The sequence below is a fragment of the Zea mays genome, chromosome 4, assembly GCF_902167145.1.
Source record: "Zea mays cultivar B73 chromosome 4, Zm-B73-REFERENCE-NAM-5.0, whole genome shotgun sequence".
NCBI lineage: Eukaryota > Viridiplantae > Streptophyta > Magnoliopsida > Poales > Poaceae > Zea > Zea mays.
Genome location: NC_050099.1, coordinates 220,036,142 through 220,054,428, shown reverse-complemented (window position 1 = coordinate 220,054,428; position 18,287 = coordinate 220,036,142). Strand labels below are relative to the sequence as shown.

The window sequence follows — 18,287 nt, the reverse complement described above, 5'->3', positions numbered from 1 at the left end:
ACGTGCATCAATAGCATAACGGAATTTTAAATTACACTTCCTATTTTCCCATAGCATGAACAGTGATTAGCCTACTTAAAATACAGTAATTATGATTACAGAAAGTAAATAAAATAAAATAAAAAAAATAAAAAAACAGAAGGGGGGGGGGGGGCGGTTGAACAGGCCCTAGGGCGGTTGAACCGGCCCTAGGCGGGGCGCGGGCGCGGGCGGCTGAACCGGCGGGGCAGGGGGCGGCGCAGGGGGCGGCCGAGCCGGGGGGGGGGGGGCGGCCGAACCGGCGGGCAGGGAGGCGGCGCAGGGGGCGGCCGAGCCGGGGGGCGGGGCGGCCGAACCGGCGGGCAGGGAGGCGGCCGAACCGGCCATGGGGAGAGGGGAGAGGGGATGGGGGAGGGAGGAGAGGGGGAGGGGGAGCTCACCGGGGAGGGGCGCGACGGCGAGGGGCGGCCGGCGGCAGGGGCGGCCGAGGGCGGCGGTTGGGCAGGGGGCGGCGGCGGCTTAGGGCAGGGGTAGGGGCGGCGGCTTAGGGAGAGGGAGAGAAAATGAGAGAAAATGAGAGGGAGAGGGAGAGGGTTTGGGGAAAAAGGGGAGGTGGGGGGGGGGGCGGTTGGGCCTATTGGGCCCAGGGGGGGGCGCGCAGGGGCGGCTGGGCCGGCCGGGGTCGGCCCACGGCGCGGGAGAGAGAAAAAAAAAAGGAGGAGAGAGAAAGAGAGAGAGAAAAGAGAAAGAAAAGAGAAAGAAAACATTTTCGAAATCCGATCCTTCTACATGAATGCATTTGCACTTTCAAAGCAATCAAAGGAAATGCAAGGTTCGGCATGGTGCATCGAGCAACATAAAGCATTTAGGGTTTTTCTTACACGGGAAATCCAAACCGAATCCCGCTAGAACTTTGGAAAAGGTCAAGGTTTAGCGAGGGAAAAAGAAAAGGAAAGGTAACGCCCGAATTTTGGCGAGTAAAGAAAAGAAAAAATTCAACTGCAAAAATTCGGGGCGTTACAATTATCATCGGGGCAAGGCAAATGTTGTGGCAGATGCCTTAAGTCGAAAGGCCCAGTGTAACTGTGTAACTATGGACTCTAAAATCGCCACCCTATGTGACGAGTTGTGCAAGTTGAACATGGAAGTTGTTTCCTCAGGTACCTTGAATTATATCTCAGTGGAGCCCACTTTACATGAGCAGATAATCATGGCACAGATTGGTGACAAGGGTGTTCAAGTCATTAAGGAAATGCTCGAACAGAAGGTGGATAAGTACAAATGCTTCCGTCAGGACGGCAAGGGAGTTCTATGGTTTGAAGACCGATTGGTGGTTCCTAAAAATCCAGAACTCAGGAAGAAAATATTGGATGAAGCTCATCTTTCCAAATTTTCCATGCACCCCGGCAGTAACAAGATGTATCATGATCTCAGATCCTTGTATTGGTGGACCAGAATGAAGAGGGAAATTGCTAAGTATATATCTAAATGTGACACTTGCCAAAGAGTCAAGGCTAGTCATTTGAAGGTAGCAGGTACCTTACAGCCCCTTCCCATACCATCTTGGAAATGGGAGGATTTTTGCATGGATTTTATTGTGGGATTGCCCAACACCTCCCGACACCATGATTCTATTTGGGTCATTGTGGACAGATTAACCAAGGCAGCTCATTTCTTGCCAGTACATACCACCCACAAGGCAAAGAAATATGCAGAGATCTATATCGACCAAATAGTGCGTTTGCATGGAATTCCGAGAACTATTGTATCTGATAGAGGAGCACTGTTTGTGGCACGTTTTTGGGAGCAGCTCCAAAGGTCACTGGGAACCACTGTGATTAGAAGCTCAGCATACCATCCTCAAACAGATGGACAGACGGAAAGAGTAAATCAGATTCTTGAAGACATGTTGCGAGCCTGTGTGCTACACTATGGTAAGAATTGGGATAAGTGCCTTTCATTGGCGGAATTCTCTTATAACAACAGCTACTAGTCCAGCCTAAAGATGGCACCTTTCGAGGCCTTGTATGGTAGAAGGTGTAGAACGCCGCTAAACTGGTCACAAGTTGGAGAAAGAGAGATTTTTAGACCTGACCTAGTGCTTGAAGCCGAGGAGAAAGTCAGAATCATTAAGAAGAACTTGGAAGCTGCTTAGACCAGATAGAAGAGCTATCATGATAAGAGGAGGAAGCCTCTACAATTTGAAGCAGGGGATCACATATATCTCAAGGTGTCACCCGCCAAAGGTGTTCAGAGGTTTGGAATCAAGGGCAAGTTAGCTCCTCGCTATATTGGGCCCTATGAAATCAAAGAGACTTGTGGACCTATAGCATACTAATTGAAGTTGCCACCTCCTATGTCAGCAGTTCATGATGTGTTCCACGTATCTCAGTTACGGAAGTGTCCGCTTACCCACGGAAGTGCTACCTGAACCAGAATTGGAGATAGAACCAGACTTGTCTTATCAAGATCACCCCATCAAGGTATTGGACCAAAAAGAAAGATCAACTCGAGCAAGGTCAATCCAAATGTATAAGGTTCAGTGGAGCAACCATTCAGAAGAAGAGGCTACGTGGGAAACTGAGGATTTTCTACGTTCTCGCTTCCCCGACTTTCTGCCTAAAGGAGTCGGTACGTAACCCAAAACACTCCCCACCTAACCTTTGAATCTAAATATAAGAGAAACCTAGTAAATAGGAGTAGAGTAAGTTATGAAAACAAATCTAGAAGGACTTCCTTCTGAAGTTGCAAAGAGGATGACATTCGAAGAGCAGTTAACTAGAGAAACTTGGTTAAAGGAAACTGCAACACACCAACTTACACCTTCTTGGTACCCCACTAAAGGATCCCTACCCAATCTTGGGACGAGATTCCTTTAAGGGGGGAGGGCTGTAACACCCCAGGTGTTACCCAAGGCCCTGACTCAATACATGCACTTATAGCCTTTTATCACATGTGTTTAAGTGGGGGAGAAGGGTGCACCAAAACTTTAGAAACCATGGATTAATTAAGGAATGATTATGACAAAAGAAATACCCAAGATTTTCATACATCTTCACCTTGGAAAAGGTGGCTCAAACCCTAGACCCCCTCTTGAGCCATTAGACCTCCAAGCATAGGATTAGTGGGAAAGCTATGCAAATGACCATTTCACGACTTAAACCCTTTACCAAAGTTGAAGTACATTTATATATCTACAAGAAATAGTAAGGAAAGTATTCCAAAAAGGCCCCACAAAATACTCAAATTCAGCCCCCAAGTGAAGAACACTCAAGAGCAACCAATTTTTCTCTAAGTTAAAAATCAGCCCTCTTCCAAAGATCAGGGATGTTCACCTAGTTGCTGGCGCCAAATCCATGAGGTCCAATTGACAAAAGGGAGCCAAATTACCTAAGGCACACACTGGAAAAGTTTGAACCGAAGCCAAGACCTTTTGACACGAGTTGACATCCATTTTGTCTCGGGATGAATAGTGCCGACAGACCCAACTTGGCGCCCGCATATCTCCCAAGCTAGGGCATATCTTCCCTTGGAACTCACATGAACTAGGTAGCCCTAGGTGCAGGGAAGAGATCTCACAAAAGTATTATGGCGAGATTCGCATGTTTGGCTGCTCAGCAAGGGCTAGAACACGGGCAGAAGGAAATGGCCACGTGTTTGACGCGCCCTGGCGACGCTAGAGCATGCCCCGGCGCTCGGCCCCGCGCACGCCGCGCCGCGCCAAGCAATACCCCGTGCCCTTGCCCACGTCCGCGCCTATAAAGCCGACCCCGGCCTTGACCGTACACCCCCGCTTGCTCTCCACCTCGCCGGAGCACAAGTTCGCCGGCGATCGCTCTGCGCACGGCGTGCCAGAGGCCGCCCGAGACCCAACCACCGTAGACCGGCCACCCTAGCCATTCTCTGCCCCATTCGACCCTCGGGATAGCCTCTACGGACCTCGGTGAAGCTTCCAGAGCCAGGTATTGAACTCTACCTCGCCGGAGACACCAGATCGACGTCGCCGGACATCACCCGACCACCGGCGCACGTAGACCGAGCTCCACGGTGAGCCCTTCTTCGATTCCTTACGCTGGTAGCACCCTTAGCCTCCCGTGAAGCTTCCTGTGCGGTTTAATTGAACTCTATCGCCGTGAGCAGGCCGGAACATACGTTACCGACGAGCCTGACCACCTGCAGACGTGGCCCGACCAATTCCGGCCATCACCGTCGATGAGCCGTACCTCGACGTGACCGCCAGGACCTCCCGGAGCTAACTCCGCCCTTCGCCGGACCTCCCTCGCCGTCGGTAAGCCGCGCCACGCTATTTATTCCCGCGGTTACTATTTCAAAGGGGGAGGGAGCTCGGGGAAAAAGAAGAAGAAGCCCGGGGGGTTTTGAATAGTCAGTGACTCATGTGAACAGTTCCGCAGGGGTATAAGTTAAAGACTTGGTTTAGGAAAAGCCCAGGGGTCTCGATGTAAACTGGTTTTTCATAAACCTTTTAAACAGTATTCTTTTAAATGTAAACAGAGCTTGTAAAATTCATAGCTTCCGTTTTATCCAACCAAATCTGTTCAAACTAATTTTGCTAGGTTCTAAATAATATGAACAACTTAGGAAAAATACCAAACACCCTAAGTATTACAGGAGATTCTAAAGTTTAGATTTAAATAGTAAACTGACCAAAAGTTAAATAAAGAAGGGAAAAATAGCTACACTTTTAGACTAGGATTCAGAAAAATCAGAGAGGTACTTAACGACTACCTAGCCTGTTTAAAAATAATAAACCCCTCAGTACACCAGATTAGGGAAGGGTTTGCCATTTAAACTCACTTTGACTTAAAGTGAAAGAAAATAGAAAAGGGAGATTAAAATAAGAACCAGGGGGCAACCACATTTTTGATAGCTTACTTCGTTCACATAGTTCACTGGAAATTTTTGTTAAGCCCTCTGTTAGCACAAAAGAAATGCACCACAATTTATTTCATGAAAATAATGAGAAATTAGAAAAATCCTAGAAAAATAATCCTGAGGAGAACCCACCCCAATCCCTGGGATAACTAATAATATGCTAATGTGAATCTAGAAAAAATGTAAGTTCTGTTGTTTGATATTTTTCAAATAACAAGTTAGTTATAAGTACCTTTTTTACTTTAAACTTTAGAAAATCACAACTAAATATCCAGTGGGTCTTTGTGATTTTTAACATAGAAGCCTTTGGAATCATGGCAAAAATAAAATTTAGTGCAGAAACCTCACCTAAAGCAGAGCTATAGTGTAAAGTGCCCTTTTACCCTTACTTTTATCATTTTTGCACAAGGAGTATCTGAATTATTTTCAACCTCAAATTTATAGAGTGAAACCCAGAGGTCAATGTTTACCCACTGTAATTTTTATAACATTTTTGGAAAATTCTAAATTGCCATGGTAGTTCAAAAATACTTAATAAGAAGCACAATAGGAGGAAAAGGGGGAAATTTTGGGAGAACTTAATAATGTATAACTAAATCCTTCTAAGAGTCCCATAGAACCTAAAAGATGTAATTAAAGGTTTTAAGTTCATTCAAAACCCTAAAGATGAAGGTATGAAACCCTTAAGGCTAACAACGGAAACCCTAGTATACCCCTATTTTAATACTGTTTCACTATGCTTAGTGTTTCCAAAATGCCATATCATTAATATGCATATATCTTATTCATTGCATTTGATAGACTGTAATCTCGCTGACGGGGAGTACATCCTCGTTCCGGAGCAAGGAGTTGCTCAGGAGGTAGCCCAGGAGCCAGCACCAGAACCTGCCATCGAGGATCTGCCTGCCCCAGCTTTGGAAGGCAAGCCCCGGTTTTATGCATAACCAATTCTATATGCTATTTTATTGCACCTAATGATTGTAGGCTTGTGTTGTGCACTTAAGTGTAGGAGTTGACTGAAACCCTAGTTACATGAACTCAGGATTCCTTTGAGATGGATACTAGTATGCTAGGTCGAGTAGCTGCTTTACTAATTAGGGATCTCGGTAGAAGTCAAGTGATTTTTCTAGCACTCGCGCGACGTCAGGAATTGATTGTATCCATTTTGATAACGAAATGATGATGGTCTGTGGACACGGATCCATGGGGATGCGTGGTCTACGAGATGAGATTGGAATAAGGATTAACGTGCGGATACCTGTGTCAAGCGTTTGAATGTACTAAGCACATGCCGAGAAATATGGTAAATCGGTAAGCCTAGTACATGAGTGAACCTGCCCGCAGACTTTACTCCTCACGCGACCTGAGAAGTAGTCTCCCATTCCGGTTATGGTGGGTACAAGTGTGGTCACTGCACGACGGCAGTCGGGGTCAGTGAGGCATTGTACGCCAAGGCGGTGAGCCCTGATCTGTTGCCAGGGAATCGATGGGGACGGTTGATGTGTGTGGGGACGGAGTGCCTCGCAACATCGTGTGTTTAGGTTTACCTTGCAAGAATAAAAACTCGATTCGAATCGTCTGCTTCTCGCTGCTAATGAGACTGCTTGATCCATTATACTGCATTGAGTAACAAGTGGAAATGTGTTTGGCAAAAGATATTGATTGCTATATGTTTGATACCATGTATGATTAGCTAGGTGCACATTTAGTCTTAAAAGAGTCACACTAAAACTTGAAAAGCTAAAACTTGATTTTAGACTCAGCTAGTGCTTTTTGGCAAACCAAACCCCCCTCAGCCAAACAGCTGCATGTCTAGAGGTAGTGGAGTAGACTCCTCACACCAGGTAAGTCTAGCTGAGTATTAGTATACTCAGCCTTGCTTGTGGCATAATTTTTTACAGGTTCTCTGGAGGACATGGTTGCTGGAGTGACTTGGCCGTCCATCTTGCCACCAGGTTGGACAGTCGAGTGGGACCCTACCTCGGCAGAGGAGGAGCATGAGGAGTGATGGGCCAGGCTTCCCCATCCCTCCGTTTATCTATCGTTAGTTAAATTCCGCTGCATTCCGAACAATGATCACTACTTTTGATAAACTCCGATGATGTTGTAATAAATTTAAGTACTCCTTAATGTATGGTTTTATGCTTTATTGTATTTGCTCTGTGCCTCACCTTCGAGTGAGTGCGTGGTACTTGATCCTGTTAGTGGCCTCGTCGGACTAGATCCGAGGGACTGATGTTTTATTCCTATTTAAGTGTGTTCTAGCCTCTAAGGCGAGACTTAGGCACTTAAGTTGGAATAATTTGGGCGGTTCCGCCAAAAGTCAGGCCTACTACCAGAGTAGCACACGAAGGAGAAGAAGCTAGAGCTACTGTGACGGCCCCTATCTCAGAAATGATGAATTGTTCTGGGTTAGTTGTACGAGAGGAAGGAAAGTTTGTTCCAACAGAAGATGTTGCTGTTGCTGAAGCTAAACTGACTATTGCCGAAGCCGTTAGTGATGACGAGGAAGATGATGTCATGTTGAGTCCAAACAAACCTAGCCACATAGAGTTTGGAAAATCCCCAGTTAAGGCGAAAGATTTGGTTTTAATGAAGAAATTATGATACTTTGGAGAGAATGATGACGAACTAGTTCAGTTTGCTGGGGAGGAAGTGATTCCAGAACCAAGGAATGATGAAGTTGTAATTTTTAAGAGCTTCTTCAGAGCGGGACTTCGGTTCCCTCTGTACAAAATGATCGGCGAAGTGTTAAAGAAATTTGAAATCTACCTTCATCAACTAACTCCAAATGCCATAGTCAGACTTAGCGTGTATATATAGGCTCTTCGAAGCCAAGGGAAGAGTGCCAACACTGAAGGATTTTGCCGGGTGCATGAACTCCACTACCAGACTAAGACTAGAGCTGATGGACTGCATAAGAACTTTGGATGTTATAAGTACAAGGTGGGCTGCAAATTTCTGTTCTATCGTCATCTCCCTATCAAGATATCCCTCAGCATCATAATGACCCGAAAAAGATGGTATAGAAAATTTAATCTTAGCATAAGGGTCGTCAGGAGCACGATTGTTATTACCTTGCTGGCGGTGTTGGTGTGGCATACCTTCCGTGTTTTGTTGAAGACAGCGATGTAGGCGCAAATCTCTGGTGGCCGCTTCATCATAATTACCTTCTTCATCAAACACCGCATCATCGGGAAGACGTGGACGAGGAGGTGGTGGTGGTGCTTGTTGTTGCGTCTCCAACACAGCAAGTCTGTCGACGATCTGGGACAATCGTCGATCCAGCCTCTCGTAAGTCTTGCCAAGGTTCATGTCAATGAAGGCATCATGTACTGACTTGTGGACCGTCTCCTCCATTTGCTCCTTCAGGAGCTTGTTTTTTGCCTCAAGATCTTGGCGGCTAACACATTCATCAAAGTCTGCAGGGATCCTTGCTTCTTCGTCGTTGCCTGCCATCGAAACACAAAAACAGGAAACAAACGATAACGGTTATCCCTAATAATTTCACTACACGCTCCTCTTAGGTGGAACACAGGAACACGCTCTAATGTATCTTACCAAGCTCTTACAAGTGTCTGATGAAATACAAGCAAAGGATGGTACAATCGGAGGCTGGTTCGTGATACTTACCAAGAGGTAGTGAAACCGCGATTGCAAGGTCAAATCTGTATTGATCAGAAGATATAGTATGTGGAGCTGTAGGACAGGCACAATATGTATGTTAATGTGGAACAAAATCGAGTGCAGATGAGCGAAGTTCAATAAATATCCAAAGCACAAGTCATAATTGCTGGCTAAGAGATGTATCCGAGGCGTATCACAACAAGTTGGAACAAAGAACAATGGAAATAGCAGAATGGCGGTACCGTAAATATTGTACTCGCGAGGCCAAAAAGGCACTAGTAGGATTCACTGGTGATTTCGTTTTTATTTTTTGTATGATTTTTTTGATATTTTTCTCAACACAAGAAGTAACAAAATAGGAGCTACACCAAGTTTCACCTAAAACAGAGATCAGATGTGGTCTACAGAAAATGAGCAAGTTCTCTAAAAAGCGTACAAGAGCTTTGATAATTTTTTTCTTTATTTTCCTGAATTTTTTTGACAATTTTATCGAAACCGAACAGACCGTAGGCAAGTTTGGCTGGCCTCAGAATGGTGTCAACAAGCTCCTGTAAAAATTTCAGATTTTTTGGACACCCGAGTGAAACGTTATGCCCAGTTTAAGGAAGGTACCTCAAGTTATGTTTTTAGAGGCACGACTAGAAAGCGGCGATTAGGGCAAAAATTCCCTATCTGCAATCACAGCGGTTAGGGCAAGTCGATTAATGGGGTGGATCGACTTGTGATCTGGGTAATGGTGGATGGAATAGCGGCTAGCGAGGGCTGTTGATCTACGACAAAGATACACCCTAAACCAGCAACACGACTCGACCACGGACACGAACTGAACAAAGCCAAACTGAAAATGAAATTGCAAAGGCTAAACAAAGGTTCTAGGACAGCGGAAATTTTTTTTGTATGGCAATTATCTGGAGTTATAGGATAAAAAACCTAAACTAAACTAGGGTAAGACTGACGGTAATACCTGAGTCTTTGAATACCACTTGATAGGAACGAGGGTGCCCGATCTTCCGTCAGGTGAAGGTAACTATCGATTTGGTGGAGATGTCACACAGACGACCTGGCTTCTAATCAACACGACTAGAACCCCGCAATCGCAGCACCACTTCTCCTCTGGTTATCAACCGTGCACTGCGCGATTGTCCTCGCCACGAGGGCTAATTCCTTCCTGAGAATCGAAGACACAAGCAAGAACAAGAAAAAACGCAATCTAGAATATTGCGGATGAATGATTAAGCTCACAAGTTGGGGTCTCACAAACCGATCTACGGCGACTGTTCTTGACAGATCTAACTTAAGCAAAACCTGAGCCCTAATGTGGTGGCGACTACTGATTATATAAGGGTTAGGAGCGTGACTCCCTCCCTGGACGTGCCCTAATGGGCCCAACAAAGATACACGACCCAAAGCCCAATTACAGTGTCGCAGCACCGAGACAGATTACGGATGTCAGTTTGGTCCCCACCTTGATCCGAACGTCCTTGCTGGCCTTCCACGCCTCAAAGTCCTTCACCATGTCCTTGCTGATCCTTTCCTTCATTCCTAAGTACAATTAATTCATTAGGTAGCACACTATTCTCAAATGCACAAGAATAAGTACATAGGAATGAGCTCACCTGCAAATTCAATTGTCTTGCGTGTGCGCGAGTAATCGGACCTTGAACATCAACTAGGGGAGTGTTGTTTGTATCCATGGTAGTGATGTCCTCATCAGACACTAAAGCTCCTATGATCGGATATCGCACCAAGTGGCCTACTTGTTGGACAAGTGAATGGTTTTATGTGAGAGCTAATGAGAAGAGAAGGGAGAAGCTTATGACTATGGTGATGAGTCGCATGAGATTGAGCTTCGGCATGACTAGGTCGTTATTCAATATGCAGCTCGGCTCTCCCTGCCAGTTAGCCGAAGTAGACTTCAGGTTCATGGCTGAACATATTAGTACTTGAGATCTGGTTCAAGAGTACCTGGCATATAAATTTTTCCCGATGTGAAGTGGATGGGCTCTGCCAAAGAAGAAAGAAGAAAGGAATAAATATGAACTTGTACGGCTTCCCTATCGTTTAAAATTTCAGAAAAGCTTCAGCAAGCCCTGTGCCGAATGGCTGGAGGTTATCGAAACAATGTGTAACGAGATCCTCGAAAATTATACTAAGAAAGAGGACTAGCTAATGGCCGCTGCCTTCGATACGTGAGAGAAATGGAGACTGAATCGGGTGATGGATGCCCTGGGCTTTGAGTACCCTAACTATGAAAGACTTGACGAAGAAGTTGGGGGTTGAAAAGAAAAAGGGTTGTAGGTGTCTTGAAAAGGCAAGCGCAAAGATCTATTGAAAATGATAAGAAGAAAAGGTTGACAAAGAATTCAAAGTTCACACCAGAGCCTTCAACACCAAATAAAAGGAAGGTTATGTCTACTGACCGCGGAGAAGAAGAGGGACCTTCTCTACCAAAGCATTTAGAAGAGACCCCTTCGGCAGCTTCCATTGGCGTGACAGATATTCTAGAGGTAATGACTGCACCCTTACCTTTCTTAATGCTAAGTCCTCTAGGATCAGAGCTAACAAGGTTATTACAGCCACAGAAGAAAAATGTTGAGAGAACTACCGAAGCATAGGTAAACAAGGATCCTTCAGCACCCGGCGGAGGGAACACTTAGAAGAAGTGTCAGATGATGAATGTGATGAGGGCTGTTCTTGACACCCCTCCTCTAGTGATTCGAAAGAAGATTACTACCGCTATGGATGACGAAGGTCCTTAACAAGCTAAAAATAGTGGTGGTCCCCTTGGTACAACCTTATCAGAAATCGATAGACTTATTGCTAATGTTGTACCTGGGAAAAATACTGAGGGGCAATTGCTGCAGAGACATCAGCATTGAAGGAAAAAAGAACTAAATAAGACTCTTCTAAAGACAAAAGCTTTGATCTTTGGAACTTGGGCGGCCAACAGCTTTCTAAAGAGGATATATCAGAATTGAAGGAATTTGCTATATCTGGCGGCTACCAGCCTAGTTCCGTTCTCTTCGGTGGCGTGGATGAAGAGATTTTAGGATGTATCCGTGATCTCGCCGGGGCAAAATTTGTGAGCATGCTATCAAAGAGTATCGGATTTCCGAAGCTAGAAAAAGACATTAGCTATTACAGAAGACAACATGTTATAGGCAGCTTATTCTACTCAAATTTAAAGGTATGATTCCTCTAATGTTTTCCTTCGTCGGGCTGATTTTAGCATTTCATTAATGAAGGTCTAACACAACTTCATCCTTTAACTCAGAGCTTACTGCTGAGCAAGGCTCTGAAGATGATGAAAGCAGGAAAAATGAGTTTGTTATCAGTGGCTTGGAGAAAAGGATTGAAGAACTTGAAAATTCGTTGAAGGAAAAGGACGTCTTGCTCAGCTCAACTGAGGGTTCTCTTGCCGAAGCTTGGGCTCAGAATGAGAAATTGAGTAAAGAGCTGAAGCGAGCCTTGACACTTTTGAAGGAAAACTCAAATCGATTCAGCCGTGAGTCCAAAGCTTTAAACATGACAATCAAGGCTGAGGCTGAAAAGAATCTTAAGCTGAGCGGAACACTTAAAGCTCTTCGAGATAAATGCTTTAGTTTTGCAACCCAATGTACTGCTCGATTAAAAAATATCTTCATTTCTGTCAGAGCTATGTCTGAAGAAGCCAACCTTTTTGCTGAAGATATCCCAGGAGCACTTGGATGTATTGAGAAGGAAATTGATGTCCTTGACGAAGTTATAATTGGTCATGGTGATTTTTGTGCGCTAGTGGCTTCTCGTGGGTCAGCTGCTGCTTTCGCCAAGGCTGGGTGCTATCATGTAAGAACTGTTAACAAACCAACCTTCAGCCTCTCACCATCAGACTTAGTTAATATCCCAGCCGAAGCCAGAAGTATGGGTAACAGATTTATTACCTAGATCTAGACTAAGGGCGGCCAAGAGATTGCTGGAGATGAAGCTCGAGCTTTGATTGGAAAAGTATGACAATTTCCTTTACTTTCATGTTTTTTTCTTATTATGTTTCTCAATACTTTTATCTTTCTGTTTTTTAGGGTGATGTTGATGAAGACAGATGAGTCGAAACTTGCTCTGAAGCTCTGAAGAAAGCTTCAGAAGCTTTTCCTTCTGCTGGTGACTAAAAGACGCTCTTGAAGCTTCTTTGTAAAAACCATATTATTTAGCAAAAAGTTGTCATTGAATGTAAAAATCTTTGTAAATATTCATGGATACCTTGCAATGTTTCTTTACCTTTCTTCCACTATTGCTTGCTTTGCTATGGACGAAACCAATGCTCCCAGCTTTTTGAGCCGAAGGCGAAAAACACCTTCCCTTCTTTTCGTTCACATCGAAGCACCTTTAGAACAAAATCAAAGAATGGCCATTTCATTCATAACGAAGCATTTTCGCACTGAAGGCAAAAACGTTCCTTTCTTTTTCCATTAGTGTCTTGTGCGATATGCCAAGATGCAATGAAGCTACATATGTCTAATGTATGTCCGTTTGAATGCAAAAGATGATGTGATGAAGTATGCAAGTGCATGCCAAAGATAAAAAAACTCACGCAAATACACACCCAGACTCTACATCTCCTTAGGAGCGACTTTAGAGTCTCTTGACCTCTTACTTAGGTGGTATTTCAGCTTTGCATTCCCTTAGGAACGACTTTGGAGCTAAGCTCTGCATCCCCTTAGGAATGACTTTGGAACTTCACCTTTGACTTAGGTGGCATTTTAGCTCTGCATCCCCTTTGGAACGACTTTGGAGCTACTGCACCTTTTACTTAGGTGGCATTTTAGCTCTGCATCCCCTTAGGAACGACTTTGGAGCTTCTTCACCTTTGACTTAGGTGGCATTTTAGCTCTGCATCGAGACGACTTTGGAGCTTTTTCATATTTTTACACTTGATGGTGTAATCTCAGATCTTTACATTTTACATATGGGGGAAACTAGCCCTTGTATTGTACAGAGCTGTGTAAGGAAAAATGAAAATTACAACCTATGGCCCCATTAAAAACCTTTCTCCCCTCTTGAAAGGAAAAGGGTGCCATAGGGAAAAGAAAGTAAGTTACATGGTTTACACATAGTATCTCCAAAGCTCGTCTGCATTCTAGGATCTTGGAATGTCATTCCCGTCCATGTCTCTTAACATGTATGATCCGGGTCTTGACGAAGATACTACCAAGAAGGGGCCTTCCCAGTTGAGTTGTAGCTTCCCCACTGTGTCTGGGTTGGCTATTCTTCAAAGCACCAAATGTCCTGGCTTAATATTCTTTAGTCTTACTTTCATGTCTCGCCACTTGACTGTTCCTCTGCCGAAGCTAGAGTCCTTATCGATCCTGTTCTTGCTTCTTCCGGTGTTATTGCTTCGTCTCCAAACAAAAGCTTAAACGGAGTGAACCTTGTTGACCTTGAGACAACAGTGTTATGATTCCACACTACTTTTACCAATTCGTCTGGCCACTTTCCTTTTGGCAGATTAAAAATTGATTTCATTATTCCTGTGATGCTGATTCTGTTGGCTCGCTCTACCAAACCATTGGATTCTGGATGTCTCACAGATGCAAAGTGTATCTTCGTGCCAATTTCATCACAAAAAGTTTTAAATGTTTCAGCATCAAATTGTGCTCCATTATCAACTATGATAGCCTTCGGTACACCGAAACGACAAATGATGTTCTGCCAGAAGAACTTTTGAACTATGGCCGAAGTTATCATGGCTAGAGGTTTAGCTTCGATCCATTTTGAAAAATACTCCACTGCTACCACAACATATTTCAGATTCCCTTGTGCTGGTGGAAGTGGGCCTAGTAAGTCTAAGCCCCACCTTTGCAGTGGCCAAGTGGGCGGAATCAGCTATGTTAGAGATGAAGGTTGCTTCTGATCTCTGGTGCACTTCTGATAGTTTTCACATTTTTTAACCAGATTTGCTTCGTCCGAAGCAGCCTTCGGGCAATAGAATCCTTGTCTGAAAACTTTTCCAAGGAGTGGCCTAGGTCCGATGTGGGCTCCACATATTCCTGGATGTATTTCTTTCATCAGCTCTTGACATTCGGCTCTAGATAGGCATTTAAATAGTGGGGAACTGTGACAGCCCTCCCAAGTTATCAGGCCCACATGCACCAATCCTTGCCTTAACAGCCTCATATGGTTGTACACGTGTACGAGATAACTTAACAAGGCTATCGAGTTCAACAACTTGAACTCATTATCCCAGAGATCTCCCACAAAACATGTATATTATAGTAATCACCTTTGATACATACATACATTGGAGATAGAGCAGAAGACTTTACAAAACATATTTTACAATTCCAAATCTCAAGCTTTACATCATAGAAAGAGTTGTAATTATTACAAGTCCTGATAGTACTCAAAGTGCATAACTTATTACACAATAGGGAAAGGTGAAGCCTTTCCAGAAGAAATACACCTAAGTATTAAAATCTTCAAGACCTCCACACAAAACAACTATCAAGAGCTAAAGGTAGCAATAACCCTTCCTGCAACAACATAGGGAATAGACTAAAGAAAAAGACTATCAAGGGTATGCTAGATTTGGGACTCAAGGTAAAGCTTATCAATTATCAAAGACCCCCTTTGGCAGAGAAACTTACTACCAGTTGATCCCTAAGCCAAGTTTTAATTCACAAGTTAGGTATTTACCTGAATCTAGATTTGCCTAATCTAGTTCAAGCACTTGGCCTATAGTAGCTGAATTTTATCCATAATCATATTTCACTTGCTAACTACGATGATGGTCACCGGGATGAGTCTCCATAACCGAGGAGCAATGACGATTCGAACCGATTATACCCAGCTGGGGATCTCTAACCACACGACATATGTAGCACTTAACCCTTGCATATGTGAGCCGTTCCCATGGAGTCCTCCACTACATGAACAAGTTCGCGCCACCCGAGAGTACATTACCCTACCAGGCGTGTTACTATGCCAGGAGGGTACATGCTACTCCCGCCATCTCTCCAATCCCAGTGTGCGATTGTCTCTTCATGTATGTGGCTAGTTGCAAAGTCTTAACCACAACAGGCTAGTCAAATGTACGGTCCTTAATCGACACAGATGGACGACCATATCTGCTTAGCGTCTGGTCTCAATTTATTCAAACCATTTTCCCATTTTTGGTACCTGGCAGGGGTATTCTTTTCGGATGATGAATCCACCTGGGCCCTGATGGACTCACCATTAAGTTTGCTTTGATTTTTGAACAAAAAGCCTGTAACCAGTGTTACACATCATTCTTTTTTAAAAACAAACGATTTTTAAGTTCTAAGCAGTAATAATTCTTTTTATAAAACAAGGATTCAGGAATTTCCATGGAATGTTAATGCATCAATTGTTTATCACCCAACTCCAATCACCTAATGCATCATATAATGTGATAAAGCATTTAAAACACAAGGAAGGAGCAAATGCACCGGGCTTGCCTTTTGTTGCAGAGAAGAGGTTCTAGATTCTTCTATCAAAATAACCAGTTAGATGGCTCCATCCACTTGATGAACAGGCACTGGAGCAAACACCTCTTCAGCTACCACTTCATCTAGAATCTTCACTCCTTCTGTTGGGAGCTCTACATTAAATGATATGATCATGGATGCTTATGTTTATGCAGTTTGCAACAAAAATATTAAAAAGCATTACCAGACTACACCTTTCTAAAGGTGTAGACAAAATTAACCAAACAACATGGGACTTCTAACATGAGGAACTCTAAAGGCTACACCTATAAACTTTGACTACCAGGGGACTAGAACACATTAGATTTCATCCATAAACTTACTTCATCTTTTCCAAAAGGATTTATTCATCCTATATGTGACTTCACAAGGCTTTCTGAGCAAAGGACTTCCAAATAGCCTCCAAATTTTACCAAATGCTTAAATGACCAAAACAAGGTTATTCAAAAATTACCATAATTTTTGTCACTGTACTTTTATTTCTAAAATCCAATCCTATTAATTAGACCCAATAGCCAGAGCAATGAATCAGCTCACCATAATCCAAACCGAGTCAACAAACGTGAAACGACATGGTTCTCTAGTCTAGACCTTCTTTCGAGCGCTTGGCGAGTGCCACGCTGATTTCACTTTCATCACCAGAAAGGATCTTCAATCACATATCTAGGGCCTCGACCAGAACATAGACATGTTGAAAACACTATGTCAAACCATAGATCGACACATCAATTTTCAACTCAACAACTGATTAAGACGTTCTCACGTTCAACGGAACTGGTGCTTGTGGCTGGTGGCGACGATTAGATCATCGACTTTGAATGGCATCTCTGCACAAACACACCTGAAAACTTGGCGATGACGAACCACGGGGAGATGGGGACGATCAAACTACTCGTTCTATCGAGCAGGTGGCATGCGACGGAAGATGAGCACGCACGCAGCGATGGAAGCCGGAGGAATCGCGCGCACGGCACAGTAGCAGAGCCGAGTGGAGGGGCGCTGATTTGCAAGGGAGCAGGGATGACCGAACCTGAGAGAGTTCGATGGTAGGTGCAGAGTGTTACTAGGGAGCCGGGGAGGTGCTGCAAAGTGAGCAGCAAGAGAGCTGATGCCGAGCTCTACAGCTACTGCTGCTCTGGCGTGCTGCGTGGGTGACAGGAATGGTGGGAGGAAAAGGAGACATGAGAGATAGGAGTGAGAAGACTGATAGAAGAGAGTAGAAATTGAGTATATCTTCTTGCATGAGAAGGAGCGCACATGAGTAAGCTTCTAGACCGTGCATCAACTGGATAAGAACAAGAGCATTCCAAAGATTTGGTCGACCTAAGGATAAGAGAAAATGTGTGACAGGGAGGGGATAAGGAGAAACGGCTAGGAGATAAAGGCCATCGGCCAGCACATGGAGAAAGGTGATTTTTCCTTCAGATATTGGAACCACTGAACGGCTATACATCACTGAAACACAGTTTCAGTCTTCGGAATCCACCGAATCAGCCAACACTGCCCATTGCCCAGTTCTCTGTTTGATCCCCTTTTATCTCACAAATTCTCTTAACAACAGGCCCATCTCCCTTAACTAAATTTACTCCCTAAGCATAGTCTTTCACTTTGGTATGACGCCCATAGGTTGGAAATACTCAGAAAAAGTTGTGATGCGCTAAAGTATAGTATAAATACTGAAAAATCCAAATTTAGCTAACTGAACAGCACAGTTTAAGTCTGACAGAGGGATTTGCAATAGGCTGTTCTCTAAGTTCCATACAGTAGCAAGCCAACTCATTGCACAAACCTTGATTATCTATATCAAGTCTCTCATTTTGCTACAGACTATTAACCCAAATATCTATGGATTCATTACCATAGAGCTCCAAATGTGGGTAAAAACACACAGATTCAGACTTAATGTTTTACTGTCTGAAAATCCCCAACACCTGACAACTGATCTTTAGGCAAACATTGCTCTACTTTTCATCTAGCACCATGTCAATCTCACCTTACGAAACGTATTCACCATACTGTGGTATCCAATTTTTCTATAGAAACTACAGTCTAAAACCACTCATATTGATCACAAAACAGCTCCAAACTAGGCATTCCACACTAAAATTCAGATTTCAGAGACAGAAGAAAATTCAGCCCAAATAACTTGACAGTCCAATTTTGAGCAACATTTTGTCCACATTTTGTGTAGGCACACCGATCCACCTTAAATAAATATGTACATCAACCTATGGTCTTTAACTCCTCTATAGACGTCGCAGCCCAAAGCTCCTTAGATTTTCCACAAATGAGCTCCAAAAACAGCAC

General features: G+C 43.9%; 1 long non-coding RNA gene across 2 annotated transcripts; it reads right to left on the bottom strand.

The window, feature by feature from the left end:
* Window positions 1-14,722: 14,722 nt before the first annotated feature.
* Window positions 14,723-17,301, bottom strand: LOC103654621 (uncharacterized). Of its 2 annotated transcripts, none has more exons than XR_566221.2 (2): window positions 16,518-17,301; window positions 14,723-16,093 (listed from the first exon to the last, which is right to left on the bottom strand). It is a non-coding gene; the product is annotated as an uncharacterized lncRNA (long non-coding RNA). The 2 variants fall into 2 exon arrangements; XR_566222.2 differs by having other exon boundaries at window positions 16,822-17,297.
* Between the last annotated feature and the right edge of the window lie 986 nt (window positions 17,302-18,287).